The sequence below is a fragment of the Ammospiza caudacuta genome, chromosome 15, assembly GCF_027887145.1.
Source record: "Ammospiza caudacuta isolate bAmmCau1 chromosome 15, bAmmCau1.pri, whole genome shotgun sequence".
Lineage (NCBI taxonomy): Eukaryota > Metazoa > Chordata > Aves > Passeriformes > Passerellidae > Ammospiza > Ammospiza caudacuta.
The window spans coordinates 8,343,401-8,368,446 of NC_080607.1; the positions used below are offsets into that span (position 1 = coordinate 8,343,401).

General features: G+C 43.1%; 1 protein-coding gene across 1 annotated transcript in view; it reads left to right on the top strand.

Annotated features, from left to right (window-relative positions):
* Window positions 1–25,046, top strand: part of PTPRT (protein tyrosine phosphatase receptor type T) — a 489,127-nt gene that overhangs the window by 256,465 nt on the left and 207,616 nt on the right. The window lies entirely within an intron of this gene.

Here is a 25,046-nt window from a genome sequence, read left to right on the forward strand (position 1 = left end):
TGCAGAACCAGCAGATGGAGCATGAGAGTGCAAAACCCGGCTGGCAATGCTGTGTCTGTCTGTCTGCACCACAACGTTGCATGTTCATATTGTTTGAGCTGGAAAATGGACTTTTAAAAGTCATTTTTAGCCATTTATTCGGTCCATGAGCATTTCTGCTCCCTGTTAAAGGCAGTTCCTGAACATGACAAACCCAGAGCAGATCTCTCATTCCCTTTGGGGAATTCTGGGGTCCCTTCACAGCTCCCATTGCCCAGGTGAAAAACAAAGACCCCAAACCTGCCCAGGCTGTGGATTTGTGATCCAGCTGATTGCCATGGCCTTGGGACTGGATTGCAGTTTTTACACTTAACCACCCTTTTAATTATTTGTTATTCAACTGAGTGTAGTGAGGAAAAGGAAATGCTTTCAACTCCTTTTAACTTATTTTTGTTTTTTAGTTTCATAAGCGAAAAGCTTAAAAGCTTTGGACTTTTATTTATTTAATTTGTTTTTCTTTAGCTGTTTATTTTTTTTTAAATGTGAAGCAGTGGAATATTTTATGACTTCAGAAATAATACTGAAGTACAAACCATAGCTGTGACTGCATCAAAGTACTCCAATGTTGCTGGGGAGACTTAGAGGCCTGAGCATCCAAATTAGCCTGACAGTTGTGATTATGATGTATTTTGCTCAAGATCCACAAATCCTCATTTCAGCTGCCAATAATCCTTCAAATTATTAAACTGAAATCTTGGTGCAGGGACCATCAGAAGGGGGTTGAAAGCGAGACCACAACTCACAAGATAACAAAATCTGAAAGCCTGAACATCATCATTTCCTCCCTGTGGCACTTGGAGATGTTTCCTAGCATTCCCTAGAGAATAAAAAAACAACGAGGAGGGAAGTAGGTCTTATAAATAGATCCAAAGCACCAGAAATTGATTTGTTCATTAATGAATTTTAACAGAAATCTTTGGTGAGCCTGGGAGATTAGATCATATATCAAGGAACTTGATATATGATCTTCCACCACTTGGAAGATAAAGCCTTCAAGTGATAACTGTATTTAAGAACATTTTTAATAGGAAGATAAGCTGTTGGCATGAAGTTGGCTGTTTGAACAGAGGAGGGACTGAGGCAGAGGAGTGGGAAGCTGAATTTAAGACAAGGAATGCTGCATCAAGACAATCCTATGTATGAATTTCTGTATTTGTGTAAAAACAGTTCTCCACAGTTGGTTTTATCCCCTTCAGATGGATTAGTTTTTAACATGTTATAGGAATAAATCTTTCCACTTGCTGTTCTATAGGTCCCTTTGGTATAGTGTTTATGTTTACATTCATAACACATTTCTCTGTATAAAGATCCACACCATTCTTTTTCCTGGACAGAAAGAATCCTATTTCATTAGAGAAACTGTGCCTGAAAGCAACTCTAGAGCTGTGATGGTTTTTCATTTCATATGGAATTAAAACTGTCTTTTGGCAGCTCAGACAAAGCAGTTGCTGCTCTAAGATTGCATAAAAGTCCTTTGAGTTGTTGTCTGAGAGGTGCCATAGATTAAAATCCACATCTGAAGTGCTGAATTTTCGTTATATAATTTGCTCTGTGGTGATGGAAGGGGTTTCAAGTGATAAGAGTTAAGTTTCTTGTAAACACTGATTCCCATCACCTCTCAGAGAGTGCATCATCTTTTCCTTCAAAATCAGACAGGGCACAAGTTCCAGGTACAAAACTTCCCTTGCCTTTTTGAAAGCTCAGCTTTTCTGATTGTGCTTTTTATCTTACTCTTCTGAAAAACCCAGGAACCACAGAGTTAAAAGATGAACTTTGCAGTACCTGACACAAAATCTGCAGAGTGAAACTGAATTTTGTGTCTATTTTGTTGTTCCCATTTCTGTTCTGAAGCTGTTTTCAATAGTTGTTGCTTCCAATTAATGTTGTGTATGTGAACTCCAGACAGGCACCTTCTGCCAGCCTTCTCCTGTCTAGGAGAGGCAATTCAGAGCTTTCCCCTGATCCAGCTGGCACAGCAGAGCAAATATTTACTTATTTTCAAACAGAAAGCAAATAGCTCAGTGTGAAAGAGTTGGAAGCAGGCTCTGTGCAAGCAGGTGCTTCATATTCTATTGGTGTGTTCTGCTGCAACCCATCAGGCTTTTAGAGAGAATTTTCCCCTGGCACTCGTGGGATTGGGGCTCACAGGTTGGTGTTAGCACTCCTGGGGTTTCAGGCTTGGTTAATTAATTTGTATGAGTGATAGTTTGTGTGTCCCTATTTGTCTCTGCCTGTCCCAGTGTAAAAGATGCTTATAATAAGAAATAATCTCCCAAACTTGTTTGTGGTGGCCTGTGCTAGAAGGAACATTGCCTTGTTGAAGTCCTCTTTAGGCTGTAGGAGCTGAATGCACAATTCTGGCCTTTTGTCTGTCCCTTGGCACTGAAATGCTGAGGAATTTTAAAAACAAGGGCTGGTTACTGAGAGAGGGGAGGGCAGAGCATTTTCTGTGCTCCAGGTGTGTTAAGCAAAGGTAACAGCATTAAAGGTACAATGTCAGAACTTTGAAAAAAAAAAAGAGGAGGAATATTTTTATTCTATAGCAAAATATCTCAAATTGTTTTCAAGCAGTGCTGTTTGTTGGGGTGTGTGTTTTCTGTTCTAAATTGCTTTAATGCTGTTGAGTTTCTTTGTTTGGGGAAAAAGGTCTGGTTTTTGTGTTTTGTTTTTTTTTTTTTTTCTGGTTAGAACAATTTGGGCTAAAATTTTTGCACAGCATTACCTTAATTTTGAGCAATGAAGAAACGTGTTGGTCCTTAAACCACAATATTCCAGCAGCAATCAGGTCCTGTGGCCACCTTCTCTTATGTGCAACACAGGGCTCTGAAATAACCACTTTTGCCTTATTTACCACAGGATGAGTTGGGTTGGAAGGGGCCTTAAAGCTCATCTTGTTCCACCCCCTGCCATGGGCAGGGACACCTTCCACCATCCCAGGGTGCTCCAAACCCTGTCCAGCCTGGCCTTGGGCACTGCCAGGGATGGGGCAGCCACCAAAAAGACCCAAAAATTCCAATGTAAATTTGTGTCTGAGAGCTTTGTCTACACAGTTCTGGAAATCTGGTGGGCTTTTATTCATATTTATTCAGCTTGTCAGGGTTGTGTCTGCCATGAAGAATCTAGAGTGTGCCTGGCACAGAATCCTTTTTTTTTATCTTTACAATATTCTGTTTTTCATGGCAGCTGTCTAGAGGCTCATCCTCCACAACTGTCCCCTAGAATTTGTTCCACTTAGAAGCTGATGATGTTAAGGGGAAGCAGGAGGAGTTGTAGAAACTCAGAATGTGCCTGGGTCTCAATTTTTCAATGACAAGATAATTATTAGAATCCATGTATGTTCTGTGCAATGTACTCTTTGTCCACCAAAAATAACTGAAGGCTCTCTGACCTGCCTGTGACACAGCCATGCTGAACATTGCTTCTGTGCAAAAATGGAACTTTCTGCTCAAAAGTTCTTTCCTGTGAAGTCATCACTTGATGAGGTTGGTGGAAAAGGGATGAATCTTTATTTAAATTTTGGCAGAGTACTCAGGCTCCATAAACAGCAATATCTGGAAGAACATGTGTGACATTGTTCACAGGGGTCCAAGGATGAGGGAAGAGACGAGGATCTAACTTCATGTTTCAGAAGGCTGATTTATTATTTTATGATATATATTGCATTAAAACTTTAATAAAATAATAGAAGAAAGGATTTCATCAGAAGGCTAGCTATAAATAGAAAAAGATGGAATGATAACAAAGGTTTGTGGCTCGGACTCTGTCTGAGCCAGCTGACTGTGATTGGCCATTAATTAGAAACAACCACATGAGACCAATCACAGATGCACCTGTTGCATTCCACAGCAGCAGATAACCATTGTTTTCATTTTGTTCCTGAGGCTTCTCAGCTTCTCAGGAGGAAAAATCCTAAGGAAAGGATCTTTCATAAAAAGATGTCTGTGACAAACATGTAGAGAAGTTTGGAGTTTTTATTTCCAGCACACTTCCCTCATTCATGTTATGGAAAAGGACCTCACAGACAATTCAGTTTCTTTGTAGAAGGTGTCTCTGCCCAAGGCAGGGGGTTGGAGTGAGATGAGTGTTGAGGTCCCTTCCAGCCCTAAGCTGGGGTCCTGTGACAGCTCTGTAACCTCTGGTGCCTGTAAAACAGCTTTTCCTCCCTCAGGGGTGTATTTCCCTCACTGCAGCACCCATTCCCTGTTAACCATCCTCCTTGTCACAATCATTTTTATCCCTTCAACCCTCTTCAACTAGATTGCTCCAGTCTTTTCAGCTGTCAGCAAGTCCTAACAGTGCCTCCCTTAACCCAGCCATTCCTACCCAGACAGAGGTGTTTGTGTGACCCCGCCAGAGGTAAATAACTCTAAGAAGAGGTTAGGTGAGAAAAGCAGGATGGGATTAAATGACTGCCTGAGTCACAGACTTGGAGAAATGCCTTGTATTCAGCACAGGAGGACAAACCCTTGAGCCTGTGCAGAGATTTGCACAGGGGTCACGGAGTGGCACTGCCTCTGATCGTGTACTTGAAGGTGTTGACTGACAGAAATGCTTTTAAACTCAAATGCCTTTAAGACTTTATGAAACAAATCCTACCTCGGGTTGTCCCCAGGGTTAAGGACCAGGGTACTAATGGTGTGTCACCTTCAGCATTTCCTTCAAATTCGTCTTCCTTAAAGGAGTGGCAAAGTGCAGCCTGCAGCTCTCTATCTGCTCCCCCCTGAGGGCAGGAGGACGCTGGGGATGCTCTGGGCCCCCTCAGCCACTGCAGGTTTCCTTCCTGAGTATTCAGAGCACAGAAACAGCTGAGATGTGGTCACATTGTGAGCAGCAAAGCTGAGTGATTCCCAGACTGTGCTGACAGGTCTGTCCTTAAAAATCCTTCCTGCTTGGCTTTTGTGATATTTATGAGATAAACAGTGTTGGTCCAAAGAACTCAAAAACCCTGAGTCAGAAGCTATTCCTCTCCCCACTCTGTATTCATGGACTCTCATGAAATGTAGTCTGGTGTTTTTTGTGTTTTTAAACTTCATCTTGCTTTTCCTTTCATGAGGAAGTGTCAGGCACACATCACTCATTCATTCTCTATGCAAAACTGCAGGCAGTGACCCCCTGCAGTTCAAGGCTGCTGTCTGTGTTCTCCTGTCAGCTGCATCCCTCCTCCTCAGCATGGAAAACCTTTCTGGAGTGGCAAAGCTGGCAGCTATCCCTGTTACACCCTGGCACAGGCAAATGGGAATTTATTTTAGCTGTGTGGTGGCTCCATGTCTCTCGGGTTGCTGTTGTTAATTGCTGCCCCGAGATGTGCAGGATGTCTCTGTTTCAGCCCACACAACTGAAGAATGAGTCTGGACTCTTCACTTTTTGGTCTTGAGGTTGTTTATCAATTTTTATCTATAAAATTTTCTTTCCACCCAGCCGAGATCTGCTCAGCAGGGCAGCCACAGGCACTCTGTGTTGTCCTTTTATACTACAAACTGCGTATAACACATTAACATAATTCCCAATACCTATCACCTATGTTAGACAGTGCACTTCTACTCTAAACCAATCCCAAAGTGCCAACATCACTGCAGAAAATGGAGAACAAGAAGAAGAAAGGCTGGACATGCCCAAGTTCCTCCATCTTGTCCCCATAACCCCCATACCAAAAATCCTAAAATCTACATTTTCACCCTGTGATCATTTTGTTATTACACCATTCAAACCTCTGTGACTTTCAGGTCCTCATACAAAGCTGGTAACTTGCTTCAGGGGTCAAAATCAAATCCCCAGGTGCTCTGGGCTGTGTGCCAGGGTCTCTGAGCCCCCTGATGGGGTTCTCAGCAACTCTGGACACCCGGAGGGATGCACTGAATTCCAACACATGTCTACTTCAGGCATCCAGGACATGAAGGTGGGGGCAGGTTGCTCAAACAACTCTGTGGGATCTGTTCCTTGTTCTCCCTCATGCCCAGCTCCAAGAGAGTCAGCAGAGTGTGGAATGTGGAGCCAGAGCTGTGAGGTTCGCTGAGAACCTGGCTGGAAGTGCTCTCTCCAGCCTCAAAAAGCTGCTGAGAAAGAAGCTGCTCTCACTGCCTGCATTTACTCTCTTTGCTGTGCTGCTTCCACCTTGGAAGAAGCTCTGGTGCCTCTTCCAGAGGTGCCCATGGAGCACCAGGAATGCCTTTGCTGCTGCAGGAAACACACAGCTCCTTCTGATCACACTTAGCTCAAACAATTCCTCTGAGCTTGCAGAGGTACCCACCAAATTATACAGCTTGCTGTAATTTTAGCTTTGCTTACACTAAAATACCACTGCAGACTATCTAGGGAGCCCTGCTCTGTGTTGTCTGCTGGAAGGGAAGCGTGGGAGCCCCAGGATCTGTGCCAGTCTGTGTGATGTGCAGAGCTTTACATGTCCTACACTGCTGAGGATGCACCACGCTGGAGACATCCACCAGGGAGCTTTGACAGGGCTTCCAGCAAGCACTGCTCTTGGCAGCCAGTATTTTTGGTGTATGGTGGTTTTTTGGGGGTTTTTAATGTGAACAGCTCAATTTAGAAGGGAGCAGCAGTGGATGTTGGGAATGCTGTCAAGATCACTGTGGATATAGCAGTGCTGGGTTGAGTGCTGTTCAACTTCTACCTTATCATCTCTCACTTCTGTTTCCTGTATTTTCTTTAAATTTTATTATCTCTCATCTGGTGAAAAAGCAGTATTTGAATTTCAGAGCTGAGCTGGTGCTCTGTCCTGTGGGAATAAGAGCTCAGCTTCTCCTCCCTCAAAGCACAGTCTCAGATCTCTGTTTCCTTTAAGTGCTGTCCCAGCTTTCAGCTGTGGAGTGCCTGTTTGCTTTGGACTGGTGTGTGAGCTGGGTGCTGAGTCCTGCTGCCTTCAGATTCTAGGAGTTGTCCTAGGAGGATGAGGCACGGTGGAATAGGATATTTTTCATCCTATAAATTGTGTTGTCTGGGTAAGACTTTTGGTTTTTAATTAATGTTTTTAGAAACTTGCATGGTGAGTCAAACAAGCCATTTTCAAGCAGTAACTCAGCCATTATATCATTGCTTAGACACAATTTCTTCACTGGGGGGAAAATGACCTGAAGATGTACATTTGAAAAGGTGTTTGTAGGGAGAGGGAAGTAACCTCTGAGTAAAATGCATGGCAATTAAATCCCTAAGTCAGGTCACTTGCTTGGAAGCAGCTTTGGGGAGGGCTTCATTATTTTATCCCATCTAATGTATCTTTTATAATAATGTAAGTTTGTGACATTTTGCCTCTGCAGTACCTTGCAGAAAACTGAAAGAGGGCAGGTTTAGATTAGATGCTAGGAAGAAATTATTCCCTGGAAGTGTCCAAGGCCAGGCTGGACACAACCTGGGATAGTGGAATGTGTCCCTGCCCCTGGCAGGGGTTTGGAATGAGATGCTCTCAAACCATTCTATGATTCTAAAGAGGCATTAAACATTTCAATATCATTGTTTTGTCATTGCAGTAAAATCTGGAAGAGACGATCCAAGCCCCACGTATCACAGTTCACTTCAGTTGCATTTCTAACACCTGCTTCCTCAGAGAATCACTGTCAAATTCATATAGACACTCTGTAAATATTTATTTATTTATACACTGAACTGAAATTGCCACCTAAAACTGAAGTGTGAAGATGGTTACTGTGTTCAGTGTGGCTGAGGCTGAAGTAGCAGATGAAAGAGGAGGAATCACCTAATTATTGCCTAATTCTAAGCACTGGTGTTCAAGTGGGAAGTGCTACTGTAATTAAAGTGTAGAAGAAGCAGTGAAACTTTCCTATTTTCAAAATGTTCAGCTTGACATACAATGTGGAAAACAGAACTTCTTTAAGCCTTCAAGTTAATCAGTGCTGAGGAGCTATTTTCTTCCTAATACCATCTGCAAGTCTCCATCAATACTGTGCAAGTGTTGATTGTGTGTTACAATACTTCATTTTAATTAGGCTCCATAGGAGATAGTTAAAGGGCTGAGGGGGGAAGATGTTGTAGCAGTAAATATTATGGCACATTTGGAAATGGAGAGGGGAAGAAGAACGTGTGGGCTCCAGTGTTGACATAAGTGACGCTCTGCACTTGGGGACACACTTGTCACTGCTGGGCACTGCAGGTGCTCAGTGATATATTGCATTTCAGTCTGGCAGACCTTCCTCAGGGGGCTGGCTTGTCACTGCAACAGCCCGTGGGGAGATGCAGCAGCTGTGGCTGTGTGAATCAGCAATTGCTGGGTCGCCCTGGCAGGGGAGGGATGGCCATGACAGGTGAGAGGTGGCCATGGCAAGGGATGGATGGCCATGACAGGCGAACGATGGCCATGGCAGGTGAGAGGTGGCCATGACAGGTCAGTGGCGGCCCTGGCAGGTGAGGGATGGCCATGGAAAGTGAGGGAAGGCCATGACAGGTGAGGGAGGGCCCTGGCAGGGGAGGGAGGGCCATGGTAGGTGAGGGATAGGCATGGCATGTGAGGGGTGGACATGGCAAGGGATGGATGGCCATGGAAAGTAAGGGAAGGCCATGACAGGTGAGGGGTGGCCATGGCAGGTGAAGGATGGCCATGGCAGGTGAACAATGGCCATGGCAGGTGAAGGATGGCCATGGCAGGTGAACAATGGCCATGGCAGGTGAAGGATGGCCATGGCAGGTGAACAATGGCCGTGGCTCGGGAGGGAGGACCATGGCATGTGAGGTGTGGCCATGGCAAGTGGCTGGTGGCTATGGCAGGTGAACGATGGGCATAGTAGGGTATGGATGGCCATGGCAGGTGAGAGGTGGCCATGGCAAATGGCTGGTGGCCATGGCAGGTAAAGGATGACCATGGCTGACGAGGCATGGCTGTGATAGGTGAGAGGTGGCCATGACAGCCGATGGGTGGCCATGGCAGGTGAACAATGGCTATAGCTGATGGCCATGGCAGATGTGTGATGGCCGTGTTGGTCATAGAGCAGAGCAGACCCAGCTGGATGCTGATCCAGAACCAGGGCACCTGGATGGGGTCAGGACTCAGTCTCAACATTCTCTGTCTGAGGAGGTTCCTCCCAGAAGGACACGAGGAGCAACTGGACAGGGGACAGCAGTGTCTCTGCAAAAGCAAAGATGCACTCAAATGACTGTCCCAATCCTCTAGTCCCAGGATCAGGCAGTGATGCTTTTATTGCCATTTTGCTTCTATTTATTGATCAGGCTCTTCTGGCCCAGAGGCTGCCCAGAGGACTTTTAGCCCTTTGCATTGTGTTTCATTGAATTCAGAGTTCTTTTTCTGCCTCTTTGGCTGTAACTCATGGCAGGGTCAGCAGGTTGTGGCATTTATTCACCCTAAATACTGAACAGACACTAAAACCTAGTTAGAAAACAGAGCAGCTTCCTCCCTATCCCTGCACAGGATTGGGAAAGTCATTTCAGGGAAATTAAGTAACCTGGCCTAGCTTCTAAAAATAGAGACATAAATAAAAGCTGAGGCAAATGTGGATTTCAGTGTGACTCCTGGGCCAAGCAGTAACTATCACATTTCTGATGCAGTGCAGGTTCTCACATGGATTCTCAGTTACTGGTTCTGCCATCATAAGATGAGACAAAATGAGGTTTCGTTGTGTAGTAGGTGGCAATTTGAAGCATTAACTGCTGTGGAAGAAGATTTGAAAGGCAATTTCCCATCTCAATTTTCTCTTCAGTCATTAAAATTCATCTTCAGCTCTTGAAGTATCCAAATTTCTGTTCTGCTTAGGTATCTGGGTTGGAGATCTTACTGCACTGAATATCCCTAAAATTTATGGCAAACCGCTCAACACCATTTTACAAGCCGTCCATGATTCTCCAGATTTATCTTTAGAAGAATAATTTTTTCCCTCCCCACAAAATTGATGCTAATCTTGCTATGAACAGAGTTTAAAACTGTTTAAACCCGAAGTTACTTCTTTGCTCTTTACTTGTGTGAGTTCAGCACTGCTCAGCTCCTTTCTTCCCACTTATCTACAGGTTGTTGTCATTCTCTGATTCTTTAATATGTTCTCCTGTGGCACTGATCGCTGTGGCATCACTCAGGTGAGTGGTGTGAGGAGCTGAGTGCGCTATTTCCTCCTCCAAGCATTAAAAACATCTAATTGGGAAGTGAGGGGGACTCAAAGTTTGTCCTAGAAGTGCACAAGAGGATAAAAATAACTTAATAACTGTGCCACCTTATTTGAATTTAAAATAGCTCTTCTTTTTAATTCATAAAAAGAGAGTTGTCAGGCTTTGGGTGACAGAGGGTGATGAATTTGTGTGGGAGTGTGGACTTCCTGCGCTTCCTTTCTTTAGGAAGCTTGTGGAAGGGGGAATAACCTTTTGTCATGCTCATGTCACATTTTATTTTGGCTTAAGTCTGATGAGAGAAGAGAGAAATCTGGCTGTCAAAAACAGCCTGTCTCCTCCGTGTGTCTTTTTTGTTGCTCTGATCCTCAGCTTCTGCTGCTCCTTGGCGTGCAGGGGAGGCAGAGCTCCAGCTAATCCCAGCAGGAGCATCCGTGGGGCTTTTCCTCTGCTGCCCCTGGTCCTGCTCCATCCCTGCCTTTTGCCTTCTGTTTTACTCCCCTCTCTCCTCACTGCTGCCTCCACACCACACCTGATTCTGTAATTGTGGTTAACTCCCCAGCCAGGTTAACTGTGAGCACTCAGTGCTGTGTTACATCACCTGGGATGATGTGGGAGCTGTGTGGGGCTTCTTGTTCTGGGCAATAACCCTCATAAATGGCATTTCAAAGACGTAAATTTTTTCATATAATTTATATATATATATTTATATATAATATATATTAATTTTATATTTATATTTATATTTATATTTATATTTATATTTATATTTATATTTATATTTATGATGTATAATTAGCTTGAGGCTAATTACAACCCTCTTGCCAAGGTGCTCTGATAGAATTGCTGGGGAGGGCAACATGGATACAGAGAGGATTTATTTTTTATATTTTGACTCTTCTGGAAGGCACAAAAGGGTGTGAGGACATTCGTGTTGTTCTCTGACATTCTTTGGTGTTTAAAGGCAGACACTAAAGAAAAAGGTTAAATGAATAGCGAGAATCTCTTCTTTTTTCCTTATTTTTTTTTCTTTGATTGTGCCCATAATTGTGTGCTAGTCATTAAGTAGCCAAAGGCCTTTTGAAAAGTCCTTTCATTTGAGAAAGATGCCAGGCAGAGCTGCTTGTGAAATAATTACAGAAAATGAGTGTTGATGCATGTTTTGACTCTGCTGTAGAAGTAATTCTGTCTTCTCTAGTTGAAGTAATTACATTTGTTTCTAAATAGAAGGGGAGAAATGGCAATTGTAAAAAAAAAGCATAGATCTCACTTCTACATTTATGTAGAGGCAGATAGATGGGTACCAAAAAATTAATTATGATATTAGAGTAGTCATTATTGTGTGTTATTTATTGAAGTGAAGTACCATTATTAAACACATCAAGTCATGGAAGATTTGTGGGACTTACAGACTCCTTTGCTTGATGGTTACTTTCTTTAGCACTGAGGAGTGGAAACACTTTTACAGTGTGTTAAGGTAATAATTAATTTAGGATAGATATCTGCAAGGACTCACTAGCTATTAATTACTTTTTCTTTTCTTCAGAGAGAAAAGGTTTTCAGTTATTATATTCCAGAGTGCTCACATCAGGGAGGGCTGAGTGCTTGGATTTCTATGTATGGGATGTTTCCCCTCAGTTCAGATGGCCAGGGGGGTAAAATTGTGCAGCAGCTGGGATGGTGCCTTTGCTGCCTGTGGAGTGGGAGGGATCTGCTGTGTTTTGTGTGGGTCAGAAGCAGCCATGAGACAACACCACTGCTGTCATCCCAGTGAGCATGGACCTGAGAATCTGACAGTCAATTCCCATCTCACCCTCTGCCTTTTATTTTTAGGAAATCAACTTTTGTGTTGATGCTGAAAAGGTGACCTTACCTGGAAAGTAACCTTTGCTGAAAATTTAGATTAAACTTCTTTTGAATAAATCCTAGATACATTCTGGCCCAGGGTACTAAAGTCTTATTGGCCCCTATGTAAAAGCAGAATTGGGCATCTGGAATACACAGTGTGTGCTTATGTGAGTTGTTTGGTGATACATTATTAATTACTGAGTGCATTGCTAAAGAGAGAAGTTCAAGTCAAAGGAATGAAGTGGAAGGGTGCTTTGAGTTCTCCATGAGTTGCCTGATTCTCTGTTTAGTATCAGTTAATCTACACATTTCCTGGGGAGGCTTCTTATCTCTGTCTTCCTAATGCTTTCACTCACCTGACAAGAATAATTTGCATTTCCAGGACTTGATATTGAATGGATGTACCTTGATTTCAAACTGAAAGAGCAGAAATTTATGGTAGATATAGGAAAGAAATTCTTTCCTATGAAGGGAGGCCCTGGCACAGGGTGCCCAGAGCAGCTGTGGCTGCCCCTGGATCCCTGGCAGTGCCCAAGGCCAGGCTGGACAGGGCTGGGAGCACCCTGGGATGGTGGAAGGTGTCCCTGCCATGGCAGGGGTGGGATGGGATGAGATTTAAGGTCCCTTCCAACCCAAACTGTTCCCTGATTCCACCTCAGTGTGGTGTCATGAACTCAATGTTGGTCACAGGCTGGACCTGGCACTTTGACATTTCTGAGGTCTGTGCTGGTTGGGAACATTCTCAATCCTCACCCTGCTGGTCATTGAACATGGAAAACCTGTCTGTGTAAAACCACTTACAGGGTTCCAGGATTAATTCCATGAGTTTGCTTTGTTTTCCATAGAGGACAAAGTGTTCAGCTGCCCTCTGTGTGGTGAACGGAGACAGCAAACCCCTCTGCTCCAAACCAGGCCTACATTAGATTTTAAACAAAAAAATAAAACCTCTCTTAATTCCCATGGTGTTTTATCATCCTTTGGAATTGAATTCTATTTGCAAGGCAGTTCTTTCAATTTCTAAGGGAGGGCTGTCAAAAAGTGAGTCAGGAACCCTCCCTACATTTTTACAGAGCAGAAGGTCAGAGTCCTGAGAGTTTTGCTTTGGCATAAAAGTTTGATGAGTTGGCCAAACCAGTGTGCAGAGTTGCATACAAATTGCTCTTCAGTGAGTCACAAAATAATACTCTTCTTCCATTTTTTTTGTTATTTTCTCTTGCTTGTGCTGGAAATCTTTGGAAGACACATGATGCTGTCAAGCCTGTCAAAACTTCATATAGGCAATTTCAGGTTTAAAAAAAAAAAAGTTAAATAAAAAATACGACTGGTGTGAATGGGAACAGGGAGAATCTGGCAATCTCACTGACATCAAGGAATGAGGAGAGTGCTGAGAGATTCCCCCTCTCCAAAATCATGAGCACCATATGTTCAACTTGGATTCTCTTGGTTTCTTGGGGAGTACAACAAAAAGGCCATCTTCCCCCCTCCTCCCCCCTCATGCCTGTGAAAGAAAACAGTGTATGTTGCATTTTGGTGCTAGCACAGCACACATGAGGAGGAAGGTTTGTGCCTGGCTGGGGATGACACTGGGCTGGGCCTGGCAGGTGTGAAGGCTGATTTGGGGTCTCCTGGAGGCCTGGGGGTGACTGGAGCTTCTTAGAAAATCTATTTCCATGCAGAAAGTGAATCACCAGTGCTGGTAGGGCAGCATGGCAGGATCCAAGCACTCCAAGAGGTTTTGGAGTGCAGCAAGAATCATTGCAGGTGCTGAATGAGCCAAAAAGGGGATGCTCAGCTGGAGCTGCTGCTCCTGAGCTCTTTGGACTCTGGAGGCAGCTTTGGCTGCTGGGACCATGAGATGGGAGGTCCTGAGGGAAGTGAGGAGGGTGATGGTTGGGAAAAAGAGGAAAGAGCCACATCATTTTGGAGATGTGTAATGAGAGGATTCGAGAAAAAATGCATCTGTTTGAGTTTCAGCATTGAATGTAACTTGGAAGTTGGCTGTGCTTTTGGTAGGGAGTTGAATCAGATGACTTGGAAATGTCTCCTCCAACCTGAATTATTCAGTGATTGATTTTACTCATTTTTCATGGCCTTTAGTGGGGAATATCACAGGTTATTGTCTTCTTGTTCAACAGGAATCTTTAATTTGCTGTTCTTCTTCCTCAAAAGCCTCATTCTTCTGTCCAGGAGTCTGAGTTCCTTCTTCATCTTTGCTTTTCATGTTGCAGTATCAGCATGTTGTTGGTGTGCATTGGAGAGGGAGTGATGAGGGAAAGAGATGCAGAATAAATCAAGGACTCTTAGGGGATGAGGAGAAATGGGATAAAAAGCAAGACTTTATGGTCGTCCTGTCAGGGGATTGTTGTTCCTAGGGACATCCTGCAGGAAGAACTGCTCCAGAGATATTCATGCAAATATTTTTCTCTAGGCTGTTCTTGATGAACCTTCCCTGTGCCATTTTAACTCGTGGGGAAACACATTTTTTATTAATTCCATTGTGCAGCCTTGGTGAACTGCCTGAGCTCCCAGGTGGATCACACACAACTGAGGAGCAGCTGTATGAGGAGTGAGGTCCTTTTTACTCAATGGGGAGCTGCATACACTGGATTTTGAAAGAATCTGTTTAAGGGAAAATAAGAGAGCTTCAAAGCTGGCATTTTTCAAGTAAATAACTCCTTAGCTTTGATATACTTGCTTCATGCTGCCTTGTCAGTGGAGAGGAAATATGTGTCTTAAATCAAAGTGGACAACTGAGAATGAAAGCTAATAAAAGATTACAATAAAAAAAAAAGGAATCCCTACCACAGGGAAAAAAAAAAAAAAATGGGTTTGTATCCATTGCAGGAAACATTCATAGGAATGAATAGTTAAAGTATATCCTGGCCTCAGAGACTATTTGTGAAGTTTTATCAGGTACTTAAAGCTCTGCAGAGTGATGTGAAAAATAATAATAGGGGGAAAGTATCCCCAGCCACTCGGTTTTTCAGTTACCTTGCAGACTTTCCTAATGTTGCCATTAGAAAAGAAAAATCTCTAATGGGCTAATATCAGTTTTGCTGAGCGGGCAGGTACACAGCACCTAGAGCAGGATTCATTAGCCTTGCATTTCACACCTGGAATCATCATGACTAATATTCAGGGCAGCAGTAGCCCACTGACCCTGAGCAGCCCTGCAGAGCCCAGTCATCATTACAGAGCAGCCGTGCAGGAGGCACCTGCCTGTTGCTATAATTGAGAGCATTCATCACTTTTAAGGAAATTTGAGCTCCTGGACTGGAGGGAGTGTTTCAAATGAGTGGTGACTGCTGAGAACAGGGTACACCAGTTGGGTTTGCTGGGAAACTTTGCCATCCTGTTGTCTTTGACAAGGTAAATTGCAGTTCCTGTTTCCAGAGACCTGGGTGTATTCAACACTTTCAGTGTTTTTCCAGTGGACACAATTTTGGAGTTTGTTCCCTTCCTGATTTCAGTAATATTGCTGCACAGAGGACGTTGGGCCATGCAGAAAGATTTAGTGTCTCTGTTGCTGATGGCAATTAAAATTATTGAGGGAAGGGAGGAACCAGAAGACCAAAACCCAAAAGAAAACAAAAAAGACACAAAAAAAAAAGGGCAAGAGAAATGAAAAGTCTTAGTGACGAACTGGAAGGGGAAGTGATGAAATTCTCCCTCCAATACCTCTGCAGTGAAATTCTATAACACTGATAAAGAAACCATTAAACTTGTCATCAGGACCTTCTCAAACTCCTGGTGGGCTGCAGCAGCCTGAGTCAGGGCTTGTCCCGGCTGGAGCACATTTTGGGCAGAGTTGAGCCATGGAAATCCTCGGGACCACAGGGACTGAGGCACTGGAGACATGTCATGGTCACTGCTAGCAATGAAGGAATGGGACTATTTTTGGGCTAAGAATGATTTATTGCTCAGATAAACATCAGTCTCAGGGGCTGTGAGATTTTAAAGGAGCAAGAACTTGGCCATAGCTCAGGGCAGTCACAAGTTTCTTTGTTACAAGGCAATATAGAACTTTCTAAACCAATGAATTGATGCCACAAGTTTATTTTGCCTTTCTGACCTATCACCTTTACTTAATTTTGCTGCACTTTGGATACTTTTGCCCAATAGGCTGGTGTCTCACATGTGCACATACGGTTTTATTATAACTTCTAAACTCTTAGCTTACTTTATACAATTTCATTTCTACATTATAAACCCTTCACCATTTTATCAGTAGAATTTCTCACTTAAGACATATTCTTACTTACAACTATAGAAACGTAAGTTTATGATTTTTCTGCTTAATGTCTGTGTATTGTACTTTTACATTAATCCAAGCTCCTTCCACAGCTCCAAATCAAACTCTTCAGTGTCTGTGGAAGTTTTTGTTTTTCCAGAGAAAATCAGAATTTTGACCAGCACCTTGTAATAGTTGATTATCCCCCTTTCCTTCCCAGGAATGCTGTAGGAGAAGGTGGTAGTATGGGGAAAAAGTGTAAATAACCATGTTATTCTTCCAAATAAACACCTTTGTGCTTTGACAGGGAAAACTGAGTGCTGCAGTTCTGAAGCAGAAGGCACATAGTACTGTGATGAGTAGGATTTTGGCTGACTCTCAAAATAGTGCTGATATTTCTATCTTTTATAGGGAAAAATTGCAACAAGTTTCACTACTTAAGGCATGGGCCCTGCAATGAAAAAGAATCTGAAAAAGCAGTAAAGCAATAGTACCAGCACATCCCTCTGCCACTAACATCCTGCTGTTGTATCCATTCTCCCAGTGTGTAAAATTGTCAAAGATTTCCAGGGTACTTCATGCCAAACTGCACCAGAACCGAGCTGCTCAGTGCTCTGAACGTCATCGCTTGTTTTGTTTTCACAGTCAATGTAAATGAATTAGTAATGGTTCACCACTTACTATAAATAATGCCCTATTTCCTACCTGTAGCTGTGCAGATCCTGCAGAAAATGATGTTTTTGACAGCCCATAGGCCTGACAGAGCTGTTTCTCTGCAGACAGTTTAGACTGGTAGCAGTGATGTGCGCATGGTTTTAGGCATTGCAGATGTGGGAGCAGCTGGTTTTCACTTCCATTTTTCCTGTGTTATGTCCTGCTCCATTAAAAAACCCCAAAACAAGAGTCAAGTGATCAAACTGTGCTTGGCAGGTCTGGAAAAGTGAAAAGCTTGGAACTGGAGCAGGGAATGAACATTGAACAGAGGCTGGGATTCAGTTAGTGGTGAAAGGACAGATGAGGGGGGGTACAAGGGAGCAGCTTCATTAGGGAGAAATAGCAACAGATGCAACATGGTATATGGAAAATATGCTATTTGATGTCAAGTATTCCTGTTTCTCTCTGTGTATCAGGGGATTTCCCTGAGCAGAAACTTGGCATGAACAGGGTTCTGTCCAAGCCCATGGACAGGTTCATATGATTAGATCCCATTGAAATTGGAGGTGAAAATCTACAAGGATGGCTTTTAGTAAATTCTGAGCATCACATAAATAATTTCAAATCCCAGAATATATTATAGGTAATGCACCTTTCCTAGAAAAACAAGCAGAGAGACTTGGAGTTCTTCTGCCTGGAGAAGGCTCTGGAGACATCTTAGAACCACTTCCAGACCTAAAGGGAGCTTATAAAAAGATGGAGAGCAAGTTTTACATGGGCAGGTAGTGACAGGACAAGGAGGAATGGACTTGAGCTGACAGAGGGGAAATTTAGATTAGATACTGGAAATTCTTCCCTGTGAGGGTGGGCAGGCCCTGGCACAGGGTGCCCAGAGCATCTGTGGCTGCCCCTGGATCCCTGGCAGTGCCCAAGGCCAGGCTGGACAGGGCTGGGAGCAGCCTGGGACAGTGGAAGGTGCCCCTGTCCATGGCAGGGGTGGAATGAGATGATCCATTAAGTTCCTTTCAACCCAAAACATTCTGGCATTCTCTGCTCACTACGATGCTGCAAAGCACTAAAATTGAGCCTACCCAGGATAAAACTGGGGAAATAAACTCTGTCCCTGTTGTGCCTCACTAATCATCCCTGGCTTGTTAGAGCAGGCAGGGGAAAACACTGCTCTGTGCTGAGAGAGCAGCCTGGCTGAGCAATGGAGACAGCAGCAGCACCAGCTAAAGGTGCTCCCACCAGCAGAGATTTGCAGCTCCTGAGCTCTCCTCTGAGAGCAATGAATCACAGTCTGTGCACTGGGACTCACATGGGATAGGGATAACAACCCTGAAACTGCCTCAAGCAGTCCCTAACTTCTTAACCCGGATTTGTGGTGCCTAAAGGTTTGTTTTGAGAAGACTGGATTCACTGGGAGTGATCTGGTGGTTTAAAAGCTGTTGTTCTTAGCGTGGAAGGATCTTAAACCAGAGAAATTCAGTGCTGCAGCAAGCTGTGTGCAGTGATATCCCAGGGAACGTGTGGGTTGTGATGTGTTTGTAAATGTTTTACTTTAATTTTAGAAAAAACATGTGGTGGAGAAGAGATAAATAGGGAAAGAGAGGCTGAAGCAGCTATAACAGTCTTTAATGGAAAACTGACAAGTTTAAATGTCAAGGCCATAATAGCAATTAATTCCAAACACTTAATTATCATTTTATAGCCAAGATTTGATCTACATTCCACAAAGCCAAATACAAATTAAATTGCCTTCTGTTGAAATATGGCCAGTGAGAGACTAAGACCTAGCAAGTGTTTTACTCCAGGAATATTATGTAATGACCCATAATTTTGGTGAAAATGAGGTGGAAACATCTCTTAAGGCTCCATTTTAGCACACAGAAAGACAACATCTAGGAATATCTCACATAGCTGTGTTTTGTATTGGCCAGAATGGCTCAGGACTCACCTCAAAAATGCTGGATGTCACACTGGGAATGAATTTTTGTGCTTAGCTACTTTTACAGAGGCACACAAATGCTTCCCTGCCCTGGGCTTTCATGTTTTGAGCAAGAAGAGAGTTTGTCAGGAAACAATGCAGCACATTCTGGGAGAGCTGGGAAAGCAATTATCCTCCCTGGCACCCTGGGCTCAAACCAGGCAATATTGTGGGGCAAGGAGCTAATTGCTCCATCTGCTGCTCGGGGCCTCTCAGAGGGACAGGCTCTGTCTGCTGCCCAGCACACTGGACATGCAGGGCTGGCTGTCCAAAGCAGGCAGCAGCAGGCTCTTTTTGGAAATTTAAAGTGCAATTTTGCCATTTTTCCTCTGGCTTTGTGTCTCGGTTTGGAAAGACAGGAGTCTGCTAAAGAAGGCAGGAGCATCCCCTAAAATGGAAAATGTAAACCCCCTCCCTCTGAATTGTTATAAATTTTAAATTAAGGGGCTCTCAGGCAAAAAATATGGGAGCAGGAATAACAGTTCTTTAATAGGGAAGAAAATAAAAGGATAAAATAACAATGCAGTACACTAGAACAACACTGCCAGAGTCAGAACCCAACCTGACACCCTGTAGGTCAGGGTGTTGGCAGCAGTCCCATTGGAATTGTGGCTCAGCCCTCCTGCAGTGTCAGGGCTGGTTCTGCTGCAGCAGGGGTCCTGTAGAAAGGTGCAGTTTCTTCCTCTGAAGATCCAGTGGCAGGAGAGGCAGCTGCTGTTCCTCTGGGGAATCCAGTGGAGAAGCTGTGCTGGTGTTCCAGAACCTCCAGATTATATCCAGGCAGGAATGCTTAGCTCCTCCCTCTGGGCTCACATCTCCCAATGGGATGCTGTAGTTCTTATCAGCCATGCAGGGACATTCAATAGCTGTTATCAGCAGGTGTCCCCTACCGAGGGAGGTGTGATTGTGGAAGAGAAAAGGAAAACTGCCCACTTGACAAAAAAACAACTGCCATACAGATGGTAACAGAATACATCTTGCCTTGCAATCTGGGACACTTTGTTATAACCTCAGTGATTTTCAGTGCATTGTTGCAGTAGCCAGAGTCCTTGTGTGCTTGCAATCAATGAGGTTCCTTGTTTGCTAACCCAACTTGTGCTGGACACATTTTCTGCCCATTGGTTCCGTAGGAGCCTGATAAAAAGTAGGGAATATCACAGGTTATTGTCTTCTTGTTCAATAGAAATCTTTAATAAAGATTGTTTGTGATGGAAACTGCTGGGCAAAAATGCATTTTGCTGCCATGGCCCAATATTACAGCTACATTTGCAAAGCAGTGAACACCAGTTTGTATTGATAGTCCGTTTTACTTGGTGTGAAAAAGGCATATTGGCTTTTCCATCCTCAGCCTTGTCCTGCAGTGTCTTTATGTCCTTATCCATATGGATGATGTTCTGATACATATTAGCATTGCTTTGTAATCTCACTCTTCTGAACTGCTTGGGGATTCTGCAATGGCACTCACAAGATATTTGTGAATTAAAATTACAGACTGAGCTCTTTCCTCCTTCATGCTCTTTGTTGCTGTTCACACTGCAGCTTGGAAAGGAAAAAAGCCTTAATGCACCTTTCTCAGCTCACGTGCAGGCAGTGCTTTTGGCATCTCCTATAATGATTTTAGGAGCTTAAAATAATAATAATAAAAACCCAACAAAATTCAAGCCCCAGCGGGGAGAATCTTTGATTATTCAGAGTTCGTATCAATGTCAGTTGGTAATTTTTACTGGTCAGTACCTTCTATTCTTTAAAATTCTTATAAGGATAGAATCATAAAATTAGTAAGGTTGGAAAAGGGCTCAGAGAACAAGTCCAGCCCTTGACCCACACTGCAAAGCCCATCACTAATCCATGTCTTTAAGCACCACATCTGATTTTTTCTGAATGCTTTCAGGGGTGGTGATTTGGTGATTTCACTACTTCCCTGCTCAGCCTGTTGCAATGCCTCAAAACCCTTTCAGTGGAGAAATTTTTCCTGATATTCTGCTTTAGGCTCCTGCTGTCTCAAGTAATGACTGAAAAGTGATGAGAAGGTGGATTTGTATCACCTGATACAAACAGCATTCATATCTCCATTGCAATCACATTTCTTCCTGGGAGCTTCTTGGTTTGAGAGAAATCATAAACCTAGTTTTGTCCTATTTATGAATGGCAAAGTTTGACAGTCACTGCAGAGTGGACAGGACAGGAAATAGAGGAAATTATTAATATTGAAATATAATTTGCTGCCTGGATGGCTTGGATAGGACAGTGTGAGCTGTGGTCACACACCTCTGGGTGAGTCACCTGGCCAGATTCAGGTGAAGATGTGTTTAAGCAGATGCATCCCAAAAGCTCTGGGGGGATGGCAGTGGGACTTCCTTCTCAAAATTACAATATCTTGTAGCCACACTTCTAATATTAGCATATTAGGGAGGTTTTATTAAGGAATCTGGCTGGAAGAAAGATCTCAGCCTGTTGGACATGACCAAGGGATGTGGGAGGCTGTGACAGTGTTCACAGGGGTTTTTGAATGAAGGGAGAGATGAGAATGTTGACTCCGTATTTCAGAAGGCTGATTTATTATTTTATGATATATGTTACATTAAAACTGTACTAAAAGAATAGAAGAAAAAGTCCTCAGCAGAAGGCTAGCTAAGAATAGAAAAGAATGAATAACAAAGGCAGCTGTCCCAGACTCTCTGCCCGAGCCAGCTGACTGTGATTGGCCATTAATTACAAACAACTCTATGAGACCAATCTCAGATGCACCTGTTGCATTCCACAGCAGCAGATAATCATTGTTTACATTTTGTTCCTGAGGCCTCTCAGATTCTCAGGAGGAAAAAATCCTAAGGAAAGGATTTTCATAAAAAGATGTCTGCGATAGGAGACCTCATTCATTGTACCAGACTTCAGTTCACTCTGCTGTGTCTCATGTGAGAAAATAGAGATCCTGCAGGCTGGAATAATTAGTTATTATAGGTAGAGTGGTGTTGAAAAAAGCAGAGATGCAAACTCCTGGAAGGATTCCTCTGCTGCTGACAGTGCTTTCTGCTTGTGGAGGGAACTCCTCAGCTGTGCCCTGTTCAGGTTTAGATTAACAGAACAAGGAGGTGCTCACAAGGTGCTTGTAGAGTTGTGGTTTTAGTTGCCTTTTGCCTTTGTTTCTTACATTATGCAAACCCCCAAAACTCGAGTCAATTCTGCTGATTAGCTCATCAAACAGATGAGCTCCTCAGCACCCAACTTTGATCTTTGCTGTGCTGGAGATTTAAATGATAAAGCAAGTCTGTGATTTTCTGTTGAGGAGTCAGAATTAAGAAAGTACAAATTTAAAGAACCCAGGAGGTTTCTTAGCAGTCTAAAATTCTATTTATGGTAATTTATTTTGCAAGATGCTCCACTTAAGCCTCTCTTCTTCTGTAAATACCATCACCAAGCCTTCCAGCTGTGGCTGCCCCATCCATGGCAGTGCCCAAAGCCAGGTTGGATTGCTTGGAGTAATCTGGGATGGTGGAAGGTGTCCCTGCCATGGGACAAAATGATGTTTAAAGTCCCTTTGAACCCAGACCATCCTATGACACTTCTCAGCCCCCTTCTGGTTGTAGCAGCAACAACTTAAAGAGTGAAATTGCACATCTTTGACTTAGAAGTTCCATGGTCAAAGGCAGCTGAACACAAGGAGCTGTGACCAGCAGGTCCCATGTGTAGGGATGAGTCTGCAGCACACCCTGCTCTCCCTGGACTGGGGGAAGAATAAATAATTTCCTGTTTCTAAGAATAAATTATTTCCCTGAGCCATGTTCAGTGAAGACACTGTGGATCAGGCCATGGTGAAAAGGTGAATTTTTCTTTATTGAACTCCTTCAATTTTTATGGTCTGAGATTGAGAAAAGAATTAGAAAAAGAAAAAGAAGAGTTATATTTCTAATTTATGAGATATTTAATTAATTTTTAGAATTTATAATTTATGTGAGCGTGCTTTTTAGATTGATTCTGGTACTTTTAACTGAAACTTAGATCAAAAACTTAGATTTGGGGAGGTTAATTTTCAGTCTGAAGTTAAAGCTTACTGAATTGGCTACAGGACAAATACCAGGTTTGCATTTAAGGCTGATTTTTGAGGGATTGTGGGCTGTAGCAAGTAATATTTATGTAGTTTGGGAAAAGCTGCAGTTCAGAAAGAGCATGTTTTATCCCGTGCCCAGTTCTGCAGTTACACAAAACTATGAAAAAGATTTTTTTCTCCTATTTTCAATACCTAGGTACATAACTTAGAGTAATCTGTCCAGCTAAGTGACATGGCTGTAGCATCTCAGCCCCTGCAATAGCGGATGCAGGATATTCTTTCCAAAAGTTTCAGACCAATAAGTTCCTGATCATAAAATTGAGTTTATTTAAAATGTAACAAATATCTACTGCTTGAAATACTAAACAGTCTGCAAGAACATGTATTTAAACTAAGCCCAAACAAGCTAAGTGCCCCAAAGTGTTAAAAGATAAACCCCAAACAATCAGGAAAAATAATTTCAAGAACAACCTCACAGAACAAAACAAGAAACAGCCCAAATTTGCAGATACTGAGAAAAATTACCTCCCACATGAAAAGTTCCATGATCTTGATAGCATTTTTGTTCAAAGACCCCTGATTGTGTGTGAACTTACTGGCAGAAGGTCCCTGAGGAGCAGGTTCCTGAGGCTGAAATCCCAGGTGCTCTCCAGAGCTGCATCCAGGGAAAGCTGGAGCATCCCAGTGAGGCCCATGGGGCAGAGGAGGATTTTTGCCAAGATTGTTGCTTTGCTGACATCAGTTTTCACAAGAGTCAGAACTGAATCCTGGCCTGTCACTTCCATAGATCAGAAGAAAGTAAAATCTGAAGCAACCACAACCCTTGGTTTGATTTTTGTAGCTCAGCCTAGAGCAAACATGACAGGAACAAACTTGCTGTCTTTTTTTTTCTTTTAAACCAAACAAAAATGTAGGTGCTTGGGTGTTGTCTGAAGATTTATTTCATGTACAACAAGACATCCAGCCTAAGGAATCAGGATTCTTGTGGAGCATGGATCACAGGGGAGAGAAACCAGGCAGGCACAGGCACAGACAGGGCACCCATGTGGCTTTAAGAATTTGGGTTTATAGACATGAAAGTCAGTGGCATGGCGTAAATGGGACCTGATACTTTAAATAACCTCTTTAAATAACTTTGTGATCTGCTGGTGTTCCATGTTCTAAAATGTGGAAGATTTTAAATGTGGATGATCCTGGCAGAGCAAACCTGACTCTTGGATTGGCTCAGGGAATTTTGCCAGCAAAGTGATAAAAGGAATTGCATGAAGACAATGTTCAGTTCCTGGAAGAGACTTGGGTAATACAAAGGTGCAGATAATTTGACATTCATGTATTTTGGATTTTGATTAATTTCTGTGTGTGCTCTGTTGATGGAAGTGGATGTGTGTATGTTCTGTGTATAAAGGATGAATTTTCAAAGCTTTTAGGGAACCTTGGTCACCGGGCAAGCAGGATGAGAGCTCAGCCAGGCAGCTCTGGTGGTGAGGAGTTGTGCTCTTGGCTCTCCTCCCTCCCACATCATGCCCTGCCTGTCTGCATGGACCTGCAGAAACCTTTTTAGCACTGGTGCCCATAATTCCAGGAACAGCACTTTGCCTTTTTTCAAGTCCCCATATGCACACAGCTTAAAGAATTAGGCCATATTTGCATCTCAGGCCACAGAGGATGCAGAGCAGAATATAGAAATCCTTTTAACAGCAATATTTAACAACAAAACAGCATCTGTTTTGTCATAACCAGACACAGAATAGCAGCTAATTATCTTTCTTAAAAAGAAAATCCTGAATGATCCTGGATCAGTGACCCTGAATCCATGGCTGCCCTTTGAGATCCAGGCTGGGGATTTAAATGGGAAACAAATACAGAGGTAGATGATATGTGGGTAGGTAAAAGAGGGTGAAAAAATGGCAGGAGGATAATATGTATGTGTCAGTACAGGCAAAAGTACAACTCTGCAGCATTAATGTAGTGCAGGGATGGGGCTGATGGTAATGGGAATCCACAGAAAAACAAGTCTGGGAAACAGCGGGGGTCTTTTTCACTATTAAGCCCATGAACCTTCAGGCTACTCTCTATTAAGGGCATACTATAAAACACTCTCAGGGGTTTCCAGACCACATTTTATGTCAGTGACCACAACAATATAGTGAAAGCGTTGCCTG